General features: G+C 37.0%; 1 protein-coding gene and 1 non-coding gene across 2 annotated transcripts in view; one reads left to right on the forward strand and one right to left on the reverse strand.

The window, feature by feature from the left end:
- Positions 1 to 13,342, reverse strand: part of LOC125862275 (anthranilate phosphoribosyltransferase, chloroplastic-like) — a 1,111,005-nt gene that overhangs the window by 759,758 nt on the left and 337,905 nt on the right. The window lies entirely within an intron of this gene.
- On the forward strand, positions 114 to 242 carry LOC125863457 (U6atac minor spliceosomal RNA). The gene has a single exon (XR_007446146.1). It is a non-coding gene; the product is annotated as a U6atac minor spliceosomal RNA (small nuclear RNA).

Raw genomic sequence — 13,342 nt, forward strand, 5'->3', positions numbered from 1 at the left:
TGGTTGACATTCTTCTTCTTTTTTTAATGAAGATAACTTGTTATGAAAATTATATTATGTGCCAGCCATTAATTAGAACAAAAAATAGTTGATCGTCCCTTAGCCTAAGGTTTGTGGTTGTAAAAAGGAGAGCTAGTTTGCATCTCCCTCTACAAAGATGGAATCAACCTTCGGGTTTTACCTGTTACCAGACATCCATTTAAGGCATTCCAACTTGGTGGGACCAGAAAATAATGTGGTCTAGTTGATGGTATTGTTGTCTCTTAGCAAGCAGTCTTTGGACCTAGCTTTGGGTATAGAAAAATCTTTGGTAGGGTGTTACCCTCGAATGGGCCCCTATGGAGGCAAAGAATTATTTAGGTTCCAATGTGGATATCAAACACCGTAAAAATAAAAAAATAAAAAAAACATGAAAAGCCAATTTTTAATGAAATTTACCTATCTTTTATAGTAGAACTATATAAAGGATGCATGTACAAGGCATGTGCTTTAAGTATTGAGATGCAAATAAAGAAAAGATGATTAAGCCATATATTAACATATTTATGTTTCATCATATGTTACATTTAGTTTGCGGAACATTATACTGTGAGCTTTCTAGAAAGGCTACAACATATCATAGTCTTTTTTAATTTATTTGGTAAGCCCGAGGCTGTGGAAGCACACCACAAACTTCTTGTTCGAAGGTCCACCTGTAGTTCGACTACCTGAGAAGTGCAAGGAGCCGATCTCTAATAAAATAACAATGTAGCTGTTATAATAAGTGTTGCTAAATGACACAGAAAGAAACAAATGGCTTTACAACATAAATGTTATGAAAGTAAAGCTCCAAAATGATGGATGTGTTAGTTGCGTATTTCACCATTGGTGATGCTGCAATGCAACCGAAGAAGACAAAAACTTTGAACAAATGCATAGAAATGTTAATCCAATTCTTATAAAATAAAATCATTGAGACAATAAAAAGCTAGACCTCATACCAATAACAGTTACAGAAGTGAGAAAAATAAGAACAGTAATAGTAAAGTTGAAAGATTAAAAGGGTTCTTAGAAGGCTGAAATAAATTTGAAAGACCGTCCCTTTTCGCATCTTTGTACCTTATGTCTAGAGATAAACAAAGCACAATATAAAGGGCATAAGATTAACATTTGCATAGTCGAGAACAAAAATTTGAATTTTAGAAGAATACAAAAAGCAAATGAGAGGCGAAATTTCCTCCACCTTGCGATACATGCTCTCATAGCAGACCACAAAAGGCAAGATGATATAGTAATGAAAGTGAAACAAAACTTACACTATCACTAGTTAATGCCAAAGGTTAGAAGTCTTGTTTCTGAATAAGAAATACTAAAAGTTTAGAGAGGTGAAATTTCTTTCATCTTTCCATACATGTTTTCATACCAGAATCATGCTAGACTTGATATCTCTGTCTCTTCCGAGCAATGGAATATTGGGTGACATACTAGCTATTCTAGGGTACATATGCTTCTTCCTACTCAGTAGATTTTCTTTAAAAAATTAATATCATTCTGTGACTTTAGGTTTTCTAACTAATGAATGTTTTTCCTATACCATTTCACTACTCTAACAGATAGGTTCGGGTACATACAATAGGCTATTCAGACCAGGTTATTTAGAAAGTGGAAGGACAATTTCCATGAAGAAGGTGTGATTTAATAACATCGAGCAAGAAAGTGTTAGATTTATGGCACGCGAAATTATGATCCTCTGTCTTGATCACCCCAATATCATCAAATTAGAGGGTCTCACTACCTCTAGATTGTCTTGTAGCATGTATCTTGTGTTCGAAGATATGGAAAAAGATATTTTATGACTCATGTCTTGTCCAGAGTTGTGTTCAGCGAATCACAGGTTTTCTAACTTTTCAAAACATTAGGTTACCAATTGTAACATCTCGCAATTTGAAATGGCTAGGAAGAAGCTAAGAAATGGAAATATTCAATTTTTGAAAATAATGAAAATCTGGAAATTTGTTTAAGTTAGGAAAAAGATGGGTTTTGGCCAACTTCAAATGGCCATAACTTCTAGCTCAGGATGAGTTAGAGGTACTTCCAGATATGGTAAGAAATATCTTGCAATGATCTTTCCAATGCCACTGAGTTTGTGTTATTCCGAGTTCCTATGAGTGAGTTACGCCCATTGGAAGTTGGGTTGTTCAAATAAGGAAATGTCCAATCCGGATTTTTGTAGGGTATTTCATTCCTTTCCTTATCCAATTAATTTAGTTCATTTTATTGAATTAATTAAGGGTAAAATCAGAATGAGATCAGTTTGGTCAATTGGAAATTCACGCTAGGGCTTGGAGAAAAGAGATAAGAGGAAAAAGGAGAAGAAAAGCTCAAGGTTCACCAAGAATGATCGATTTTGGTTGTGGATTCGCCAAGGAATTCATATTACAAGGTATGTGAGTCTTTCATAGCATTGGGTTCATGCACCCATGCGTCAAAGATGTTTAGTTCAGTGAAATCCATCCTAAAAGATTTTGAAAGTTGATGTTCTTGACCTGTATTCTTGAATTTGAATGTTGTTCTTGAATTGGGATGAATTAAGGAGTTTCTGAGATCTTTGAGTCGAATTATAGAGTTGTTTTGAGTTAGGTTCTTAGGTACATATGTTGGGTATTGGAATCTAAAATGAATTTGAGATCAATAGTCGAGTTTAGGTGAATTGGGGCTGTAAAACGGGGAAGCAAAAAGTCGAGCATGATCTGGCACGCAGGTCCGCATCGCGGACTTGCTCCCCCAGTGACAAAAAAGTTTCTCTGTTTCGCAGTTAAGATGCCGACTACTCTGTCTCAAAATTTAATTTCACGAGTAATTATTTATAACACCTCCGCTTTGCGGATATATTCCAAGACAGTGATTTCGTGAACTTTTTCATGTTTAGCTATTTAAGATCATTCCTAAACATCATGTGATTCTTCCTCTTACAAATCAAAATCCTTGAATCCATAATTCAATTCATGGACCAGTTAAGAGTCAAGTCAAGAGCAGTTAAGGTCAAAGTCTAGAGAAGCTTTTAAAGTTTTCCAAATGTCTTTTGCAAACGCTTTAACTTTGTTTGAAGACATAAGTTTTGAGTTCAGTAAAGAGTAAAACTTGAAGTTCATTTCTTCAAAAGTATATGGGGACTATGTATTCCCAAAGGGTTTAAAATGTTTTCACATTTAAACAAGAAAGGAAACCTCGATTTCCAAAGGGTCTTACGGGCTAGTTTTTAGAAAAGAGTAATCGCTTTCTAAATGAAGCAAGAGGGGAAACTTTGATTTCCAAGATAGCCTTTGAGCTATGTTTTTGAGCAATAATCTCAAATCACAGAAGAAGTATGTTTTAAACATACAGAGTTGGTTTCATATTTTGGGAGTAGTATTAAGCACCGATATGGGGGAGCGTTAAGAGAACACCCAGCCCCCATAAACCATGTAGCCATTATGGGTAAAAAAGGGTCATACTTTTTTGATGAACCCTTAGTGCTTTTTAGAATAGACTAGTGGATCCACATAGTAGTTCAGGTTCTATACCCGCGGCAAAGTATAGGATGGCCCTGCCAGCGTGGGGCCAAGAAACGTTGTATCATCACTATAGCTCTTAAGTGATGGTTGTCGGTTAGAGAAACTCCCACAACAATATTTTGTATTATTATATACATCAGTTTATTTGTATTTTCATATACAAACAAAGTTCATATTATATCTTTGCATACAAACAGAGTTATTATTGTATTTCTAAATACAGAGAGTTGACATCATGTTTTAAACAACTTTTCTTTATGTTGCACTTATTTTAAAACTGTTTTATATTTAAATAAGTTCAGTAAGTTGAGTTAAGTTATTCAGGAGTTAAGTAAAGCCAAGGTAAGTGTTTCTTTTAGATAATTTTCAAGCTTAAGTTATGTTTAGCATTCCAACTCGTATACTCGTACATTCAATGTACTGATGTCAGTTGGCCTGCATCTTATTATGATGTAGACGCAGGTAACCAGGATCAACATCCAGCGCATCGTTGATCCAGTTGAGCTTCAGAGTTATTGGTGAGCCTTCTTGCTTCTGGAGGATCGCCTTTTTCATTACTTTATCATTTTAGTTCATTAGGATATCGTGGGCCTGTCCCAACATCCATCTCAATTGTTTTAGAGGCTTCATATATAATCAGTCAGATGTTAGTTCATTCGTCTTCATTTTGTTATTGGTTTATGTTCAGATTTGGGTTGCCATTTTGGTTAAGTTAAATGTTTGTTTTTAAAACATTATGAGTTCATTTTGAGACATGTTGAGTTATCTTGTATTTGTATTCTCTTTCTTATGTCTAAGCCTTCCACTGAGTAAGTAAGCCAGGCCAAGGGTTAGCTTGGAGCCAGCAATGGTTCTCGAGTGCCGGACACGTCCAGGGTGTGGGCTCGGGGCTTGACAAACTTCGTATCAGATCCCAAAGTTCAAGAGTCCTAGGGAGTCTATGAAGACGTGTTTGTAGAGTCCTAGTTATCGGTGTGAAGCGTGCCACATCTATAATTAGGAGGCTGCAACACTTAGGAAAATTTCTCACTTCTTTCACACTCATTTCGTGCGTTAGAGTTTGATCTCTAAAAAGTTTCCTTCTAATTCGTGCTTGTGCATGTTTCCAGATAATCATGCCTCCACGAAGTGTTGTCCGAGGTTGTCCTGTTAGGAGAAATGTCGAGGAACAAGGGGTACCTAATGCACCAGAAGTGCAGCCCCAATGAGAGGTCACCAATACTGAATTATGTGAAGCTATCCGGATGTTAAGTCAAGTTGTGACCCATGAAGATGGACAGAGAGACAATCAATAGGAATTGGCTGATACTTCAAGGATCCGTGATTTTTTAAGGATGAACCCACCAAGCTTTACATGTTCAAGTGTCACAAAGGATCCAAAGAACTTTGTTGAAGAACTATAGAAAATTTTCGATATTATGCATGTTGTAGATGCTGAGAGGGTGGGACTAGCTGCCTACCAAATGAAGGGTGTGCTAGAGTATAGTTCAACCAATGGAAAAAGAATAGGGCTGAGAATCCGCCAATAATGAGTTGAGCTGAGTTTGAGAGTGCTCTCATGGGATGTTTCTTTCCCCGTAAGTTATGAGAGACAAAAATAAGAGTGTTTCTCACCCTTAATCTGGAGTCTATGAGTGTTAATGAGTACAGTCTGAAGTTCGCACAACTTTCCCACTATGCCCCAGAGATGGTTGCTGACATGATGAGCATGATTAGTTTATTTGTTGCTGGGTTGTCTCGTTAGTCAAGCAAGGAAGGCAAGGCAGCGATGTTGATAGGGAATAGGGACATAGAAAGGCTAATGATCGATGTGAAACAAGTTGAGAAGGATAAGCTGAAGGATATAACAGAGTTTAAGAATAAGAGGGCAAAGACACAAGGGAACGAGTTCAGGCAACAAAAGAGTAGTGCGAATTGGTCTTCCTTTCATCAAAAATAGAAGGGACATGCCCCGTCATTTACTAGTGCACCTTCACCTAAGAACAAACGTTAGTTCAATAGTTAGAATTTCCAGAGTTTCAGAGCTAAACATGCCTATTCTCAAGGCAGTATGACACAAAGGTAGAGTAAGCCTCCTGCATGTGCTAAGTGTGGCAGAAACCACTCAGGTATTTGTCGTGAGGGCTCTACTGGTTCTTTCAAGTGTGGTCAGAATGGTCATTTTATGAGGGAGTGTCCTGAGAACATGCAAGGTAATTGTAAAAGGGTCAATAGGGCCCTACTTTCTTCACTTGCTCCATCAGACAAAGCTGCACCTCGAGGAGCTACTTCAAGTACTGGCGGGGAAACAAACCGCTTATATGCTATCAATAGTCACCAAGAGCAAGAGGATTCTCCAGATGTTGTCACTGGTATGATCCAAGTCTTTGACTTTACTGTTTAAGCTTTGCTAGATCCAAGAGCAAGTTTGTCTTTTGTAACTCATTATATTGCTATGAATTTTGATATTATTCCTAAGCAACTTAGTGAACCATTCAGTGCTTCTACACCTATTGGTGAGTCTATTCTAGCAGAGAGAGTCTATCGTGATTGTCCCATTTTCGTCAATCACAAGAGTACCATGGCTAATTTATTTGAGTTAGACATGGTTGATTTTGATTTCATTCTTGGTATGGACTGGCTTCATGCCTGTTATACCTTAGTCGATTGTAGAGCCCGAGTTGTTAAGTTGAGTTGTCAAGTTCCAGTTTCCAAATGAGCCAGTCATATTGTGGAAAAGTCGTTCAGCAGTGCCTAAGGGTCATTTTATTTCATACCTTAAGGAAATAAAATTAGTTTCTAAGGGGCGTGTCTATCACTTAGTCTGAGTTAATGACTCTAGTGTTGACATAACTTCTATTCAATCAGTTTCTATAGTAAAAGAGTTTCCATAAGTCTTTCCAGATGATCTACCCAAGGTCCCTCCTGAGAGAGAGGTAGACTTTGGTATAGACCTTCTTCCAGATACTTTTCCTATATCTATTTCGCCATATAGAATGGCACCAGCAGAGTTGAAAGAGCTTAAAGAGTAGTTGAACGATATTTCAGAGAAAGGTTTTGTTCGACCAAGTGTCTCACATTGGGGCAGTTCGGTCTTATTTGTGACAAAGAAGGATAGGTCCCTTAGGATATGTATAGATTACCTCCGGTTAAATAAGGTTACCATCAAGAACAAGTATCCTCTTCCAAGGATTGATGATTTATTCGACCAACTTCAGGGTGCCACCTCACCTGTTTTGTTTTCTAAGATAGATCTCAGATCTGGCTACCATTAATTAAGAGTACGGGAATGTGACATTCCAAAGACAGCATTCAGAACCCGTTATGGTCATTTTGAGTTTATGGTCATGTCCTTTGGTTTGACTAATGCACATGCAGCGTTCATAGACCTTATGAATAGAGTTTTTAAACCTTATTTAGATATGTTTGTTATCGTCCCTATTGATGACATACAAATCTATTCGAGGAATGAAGAAGATCATGCTAGCTATCTCAGAATAGTTCTTCAGACTTTGAAAGAAAAGGAGTTATATGCTAAGTTCTCTAAGTGTGAGTTTTGGCTTGAGTCTATGGTGTTGTTGGGCCACATAGTTTCCAGTGATGGAATTAGAGTTGATACCTAAAAGATTGAGGCAGTGCAGAATTGGCCTAGACCCACATCTCCAACTAATATTAGGAGTTTCTTGGGTTTTGCTGGCTATTATATAAGGTTTGTCGAGGGATTTTCAACTATTTCATCTCCTTTGACCAAGTTGACTCAGAAGACAATGAAGTTTCAATGGTCTGATGCTTGTGAGAAAAGCTTTCAGGAATTGAAAAAGAGGTTAACTACTGCCCAGTGTTGACCTTACCATAAGGTTCTCAAGGTTTCGTGGTGTATTGTGATACGTCTAGAGTTGGTTTGGGTTTTGTGTTAATGAAGAATAACAAGGTTATAACTTATGCCTCCGGACAGTTGAAAGTTCATGAGAAGAATTACCCAACCCATGACTTAGAGTTGGTTGATGTAGTATTTTCTTTGAAAATATGGTGCCATTATCTTTATGGTGTTTATGTGGATGTGTTCATCGATCACAAGTCTTCAGTATGCGTTCAGTCAGAAAGTGCTTAATCTCAGACAGAGAAGGTGGTTAGAGTTACTCAAAGATTATGACAAGAGTATTCTTTATCAACGAGGTAAGGCTAATGTTGTTGGTGATTCTTTAAGCAGGTTGTCTATGGGTAGTACCACCCATTTTGAATAAGATAATAAAGATTTAGCAAAAGTGGTGCATAGATTTGCACGACTAGGAGTTCGACTAATGGATTCCACAGAAGGAGATGTAGTGGTGATGAATGGGGCTGAATCATCATTAGTGTCAAAAGTAAAAAGCGAGCAAGACCAACCTATCTTGCTTGAATTGAAGGCAAATGTTCATAAGAAAAAAGTATTAGCTTTTGAACAAGGGGGAGATGGTGTGTTGAGACATCAAGGTAGGTTGTGTGTACCAATGGTGGATGGAACCCAAGAGAGGATCATCCAGGAAGCTCATAGCTCCAGATATTCCATTCATCCGGGTTCCACCAATATGTGTCGTGACTTGAGAGAAGTCTATTGGTGGAATAGTATGAAGAAGAGATATCCACATCTCTTCGAACCCACAGAAATTCCATAACAAGGTACTAATCCTTTCTTAGTAATTATTTACAAGTTGGCATCTTGTTTTGCATTGCTTGTGGGTGTTGGAACTAAATGTTGCATGTTACACCCTTAGCGTAGTAAGAGTAATCTCATTCGAGGATGAATGTTCCCAAGGGGAAGATATTGTAACATCTCGTAATATGAAATGGCTAGGAAGAAGCTAAGAACTGGAAATATTAAATTTTTGGAAATAATGAAAATCTGGAAATTTGTTTAAGTTAGGAAAAAGTTGAGTTTTGGCAAACTTCAAACGGCCATAACTTCTATCTCAGGATGTTTTAGAGGTACTTCAAGACATGGTAGGAAATATCTTGGAATAATCTTTCCAACGTTGCTGAGTTTGCATGATTCCGAGTTCGTATTAGTTAGTTACGCACATTGGAAGTTGGGCTGTTCAGATAAGGAAATGTCCAATTCGGATTTTTGAAGAATATTTCAGTCCTTTCCTTATCCAATTAATTTAGTTTGTTTTAGTGAGTTAATTAAGGGTCAAATCAGAATGAGATCAGTTTAGTCAATTGGAAGTTCACACTAGGGCTTGGAGAAAAGAGAAAAGAGGACAAAGGAAAAGAAAATCTCAAGGTTCGCCAAGAACGATCGATTAATTTGTTTGTGGATTCACCAAGGAATTCATCTTACAAGGTATGTGAGTCTTTCATAGCATTGGGATCATTCACCCATGTGCCAAACATGTTTAGTTCAGCGAAATCCATCCTAAAAGAGTTTGTAAGTTGATGTTCTTGACATGTATTCTTGAATTTGAATGTTGTTCTTGATTTGGGATGAATTGAGGAGTTTCTGAGATCTTTGAGTTGAATTATAGAGTTGTTTTGAGTTAGGTTATTAGGTGCATATGCTGGGAATCAGAATCTAAAATCAATTTGAGATCAGTAGTCGAGTTTAGGCAAATTGGGGATGTAAAATGGAGAAGCAAAAAGTCGAGCGTGATATGGCACGCAGGTCCGCGTCGCGGACTTGATCCCCTAACCAAAGAGTTTCTCTGCATCGCGGTTAAGAAGCGAACTCCTCTGTCTCTAAATTTAATTTAGCGAGTAATTTGTTTAAAATACCTCTGCGTCGCGAACTTGTTCCAAGATGGTGATTTCGTGAGCTTTCTCACGTATAGCTATTTAAGATCATTCCTAAACATCATGTGATCCTTTCTATCACAAATAAAAATCCTTTAATCCATAACTTAGTTCAAGGACCAGTTAGGAGTCCAGTCAAGAGCAGTTAAGGTCAAAGTCTAGAGAAACCCTTAAAGTTCTCCAAAAGTCTTTTGCAAACGTTTTAACTTTGTTTTAAGACATAAGTTTCGAGTTCAGTAAAGAGTAAAGCTTGAAGTTCATTTCTTCAAAAGTATATAGGGACTATGTATTCTCAAAGGGTTTAAAATGTTTTCACATTTATACAAGAAAGGAAACCTCGATTTCCAGAGGGCCTTCGGGCTAGTTTTAAGAAAAGAGTACTCTCTTTCTAAATGAAGCAAGAGGGGAAACTTTGATTTTCAAGATAGCCTTTGAGCTAAGTTTTTGGCACTAATCTAAAATCGCAGAACAAGTATGTTTTAGACATAAAGAGCTGGTATCATATTTTGGGAGTAGTATTGAGCAACGATACGGGGGAGCATTCAGAGAACCCCCAGCCCTCGTAAACCATGTAGCCATCAAGGGTAGAAAAGGGTCATACTTTTTAGATGAACCCTTAGTGTTTTTTAGCATAAACTAGTGGATCCACTTAGTAGTTCAGGATCTATACCCCCGGCAAGGTATAGGATGGCCCTGGCAGCATGGGGCCAATAAACGTTGTATCGTTAGTGTAGCTCTTACGTGATGGTTGTCGGTTAAAGAAACTCCCACAACAGTATTTTATATTTTATATACATCAGTTTATTTGTATTTTCATAAACAAACAGAGTTCATATTGTATCTTTGCATGCAAATAGATTTATTATTGTATTTCTAAATACACAGAGTTGACATCATGTTTTAAACAACTTTTCTATTTGTTGCACTAGTTTTTTAAACTGCTTTATATTTAAATGAGTTCAGTAAGTTGAGTTAAGTTATTCAGGAGTTGAGTAAAATCAAGGTAAGTGTTTTTTTCAGATCCTTTTCAAGCTTAAATTATGTTTAGCATTACAACTCACATACTCATACATTCATTGTACTGATGCCAGTTGGCCTGCATCTTATTATGATGCAGTCGCAGGTTACCAGGATCAGCATCCAGTGCATCGTTGATCTAGTTGAGCTTCAGAGTTGTTGGTGAGCCTCTTTGCTTTCGGAAGATCCCCCTTTTCATTACTTTATCATTTTAGTTCATTAGGATGTCGTGGGCCTGTCCCAACATCCATCTCAGTTTTTTTGGAGGCTTCATAGATAGTCAGTCAAATGTTAGTTCATTCGTCATCATTTGTTATTAGTTTATGTTCGGATTTGGGTTGCCATTTTGGCTATGTTAAATGTTTATTTTTAAAACATTCTGAATTCAATTTGAGACATGTTGAGTTATCTTGTATTTGTTTTCTCTTTCTTATGTCTAAGTCTTCTGCTGAGTAAGTAAGCCAGGCCAAGGGTTCGCTTGGGGCCATCAATGGTTGTCGATTGCCGTCCACGTCCAAGGTGTAGGCTTGAGGCGTGACACCAATTGTTCAGGTAGGAAAATAAAAAGAGATTAACTATTTGTTCAGGTGTAAAACTCGCGAAAAAGTGATAGTTACAAACAATAAGCTAACAAGAAGTATCCCTACAAGCATAGGAGAGTGTTCTTACTTGATAACTTTAATGAAAATAAACTCTCTGGAGGGCTGTCCTTTTTCTTTGAGGAAGGAAACCACCTTAGATAAGTAGGCTATTATGTGTCTTTTGATGAATTCGATTAGAAGAACATACAAGGTATAGTGAAGAACCTCTACAATCAGGGTAAAACCCAAAATCAAATGAACCAGACAAAATTGAAAGAAATAACACAACAATTAAACAAAAGCTTCACTAACAAAAATCCTAAAACAAAAACAAAAACATTAATAATATAGGAGCCTTAACTATCCTAGTTGGAAAGCAATCAGTTGCGTCTCCGTTTGGTCTCTTGTTGGTCTTATCTTCTACGTCAACTGAATACTCTTATGGGTTTCACCCATAGTTATTTACGATTAGCTAATTACAGTAAAATCGAACCCATGACTATATCAGCCAAAAAAAATAATGACATGTACTTTGAAAGACAAGCAGATGACTTCTCAAAAGTCAACGCAAAGGTGTTTCGTCAAACTTTGTTAAATGCAGTGTGGCCTAAGTAAAAAATATATCGACATAGTAAATCCAAGCATGACTAATATTTTTTAAAATGTAGTAGAGCCTAGGGATATTCAATTTATCAAAATATAAATAATTGTGCACTTTATTATATTTACCCTATGATGGGTTGTTCTGCTAATTATTTCTCTGTTTGTATATTCATCATTGGGGGATATTCTGCTGTAATTTTTGAGATTCTTATTTCAACTATATGTTGTGGTTTAGTTGGCCATAACATTTAGGTATATTGCTGCGGATGGACTCGCAGGTAATTGGAAACGATTGGTTCCAAAAAGGAGAACTAATAAACTACACGTACTTTTTCTCAAGTTCTTTACTTGATATCTTTCATCCCAAGGTGGAAACATGTTAATATCAAAGCAAAGAAAACATTATGACGTGGATCTCCATTCAATAACTTCTACTTTGCTCGGTAGAAGATCGATTCTCAAATGATGATATCAACATCATACGTTCAAGTGAAGGAACTAATGTAATTCTATAGGTAAGAAAGCAGCACATTTTCCCTATTGTTCATCGAAATTCTCAACAAATAATAGCTAGTGTTGTTACAAGCAATTCTAGCAAGCTATGTTAATGCATAGACTAACAAATCAACTAAATAAAAATTAACTTTAAGTAGAAGGAGGTAATTTATAGGAAAGAGTATATTGAAAAACATATAATCCAGCAAATCTAATAGCAACACTTCGGATTGAAAGGAAAACACAAAATATTCATGAAAGAAAATGGGGAAAAGAGGTGTAACTTTTCCTTGTTGTTGGAAGGAGTAGACCTCTCTTTAGAGAGCTGGGTGGGGCACTTTGGCTGGCACAGCGCCCCAAGACCCAAAGTTCAGAGATTGTTTTGGGGTGCGTTGAGAGGCGCGGCACCCCAACCCCATTACCCAGATTTTTATGAATTTCCTCCATCGTTTTTCAACTCTGAAGCCCTCTAAACTCGATTGGTTCTTTCCCCAAACACTTAGAATCATTACTACTCTCAATATACATCAGATTCTACTCAAAAAACACAACTAACAACATGAATCAATCTCAAGAAAACTCCAATCAATTCAACCCACAAGAATTCAACGAATTTCATCAAGAACTCAAGGATTTACTTTCAAATCTAACAACTTTGCTGAAATTGAATCATGATTAGTGTGTGGGTGAACTAACCCAACGCTATGTGATCTCACATACCATGTAGGGATCACCCCCGACGAAATCCACAAACTAAACTCGACGATCTTGACGAATCTTGCTTGTCTTCTCCTTTCTCCTCTTCTTTTGTCTTTTCTGCAAGCCCTAGCATATTTTGGTAAAAACGTAAACTGATCTAATTCTGATTCGACCCTAACTTAATTACCAAAAATGAAATAAAATAATTGGGCAAGGAATGACCAAACTACCCTTTCAAAATCCGGATTGGACTTTCCTTATTCCAACAATCCAACTTCCAAAGGGCATAACTCACACATACGAACTCGGAATCGTGTAAACTCAGCCGCGTTGGAAAGATACTTCCAAGATATTGCCCACCATATCTGGAAGTACCTCTAACTCATCTTGAGCTAGAAGTTATGGCTGTTTGAAGTTGGCAAAACTCAACTTATTCTAACTTATTTCCAGATTTTTCATTCTTTCCAAAAATGACAATTTCCAATTATTAACTTCTTCCTAGTTATTTCAAATTGTGAGATGTTTCAATATATCCCCCTTGGGAATATTCGTCCTCGAATGAGATTACTCTTACTAGGATATGGGTGTAACATGCAAAATTCAGTTCAAGCACCCACAAGCAAATGCAAAACAACATCCCAATTTATAAATAAATACTAAAAAAGG

This window comes from Solanum stenotomum, chromosome 4 (assembly GCF_019186545.1).
Source record: "Solanum stenotomum isolate F172 chromosome 4, ASM1918654v1, whole genome shotgun sequence".
NCBI classification, from domain to species: domain Eukaryota; kingdom Viridiplantae; phylum Streptophyta; class Magnoliopsida; order Solanales; family Solanaceae; genus Solanum; species Solanum stenotomum.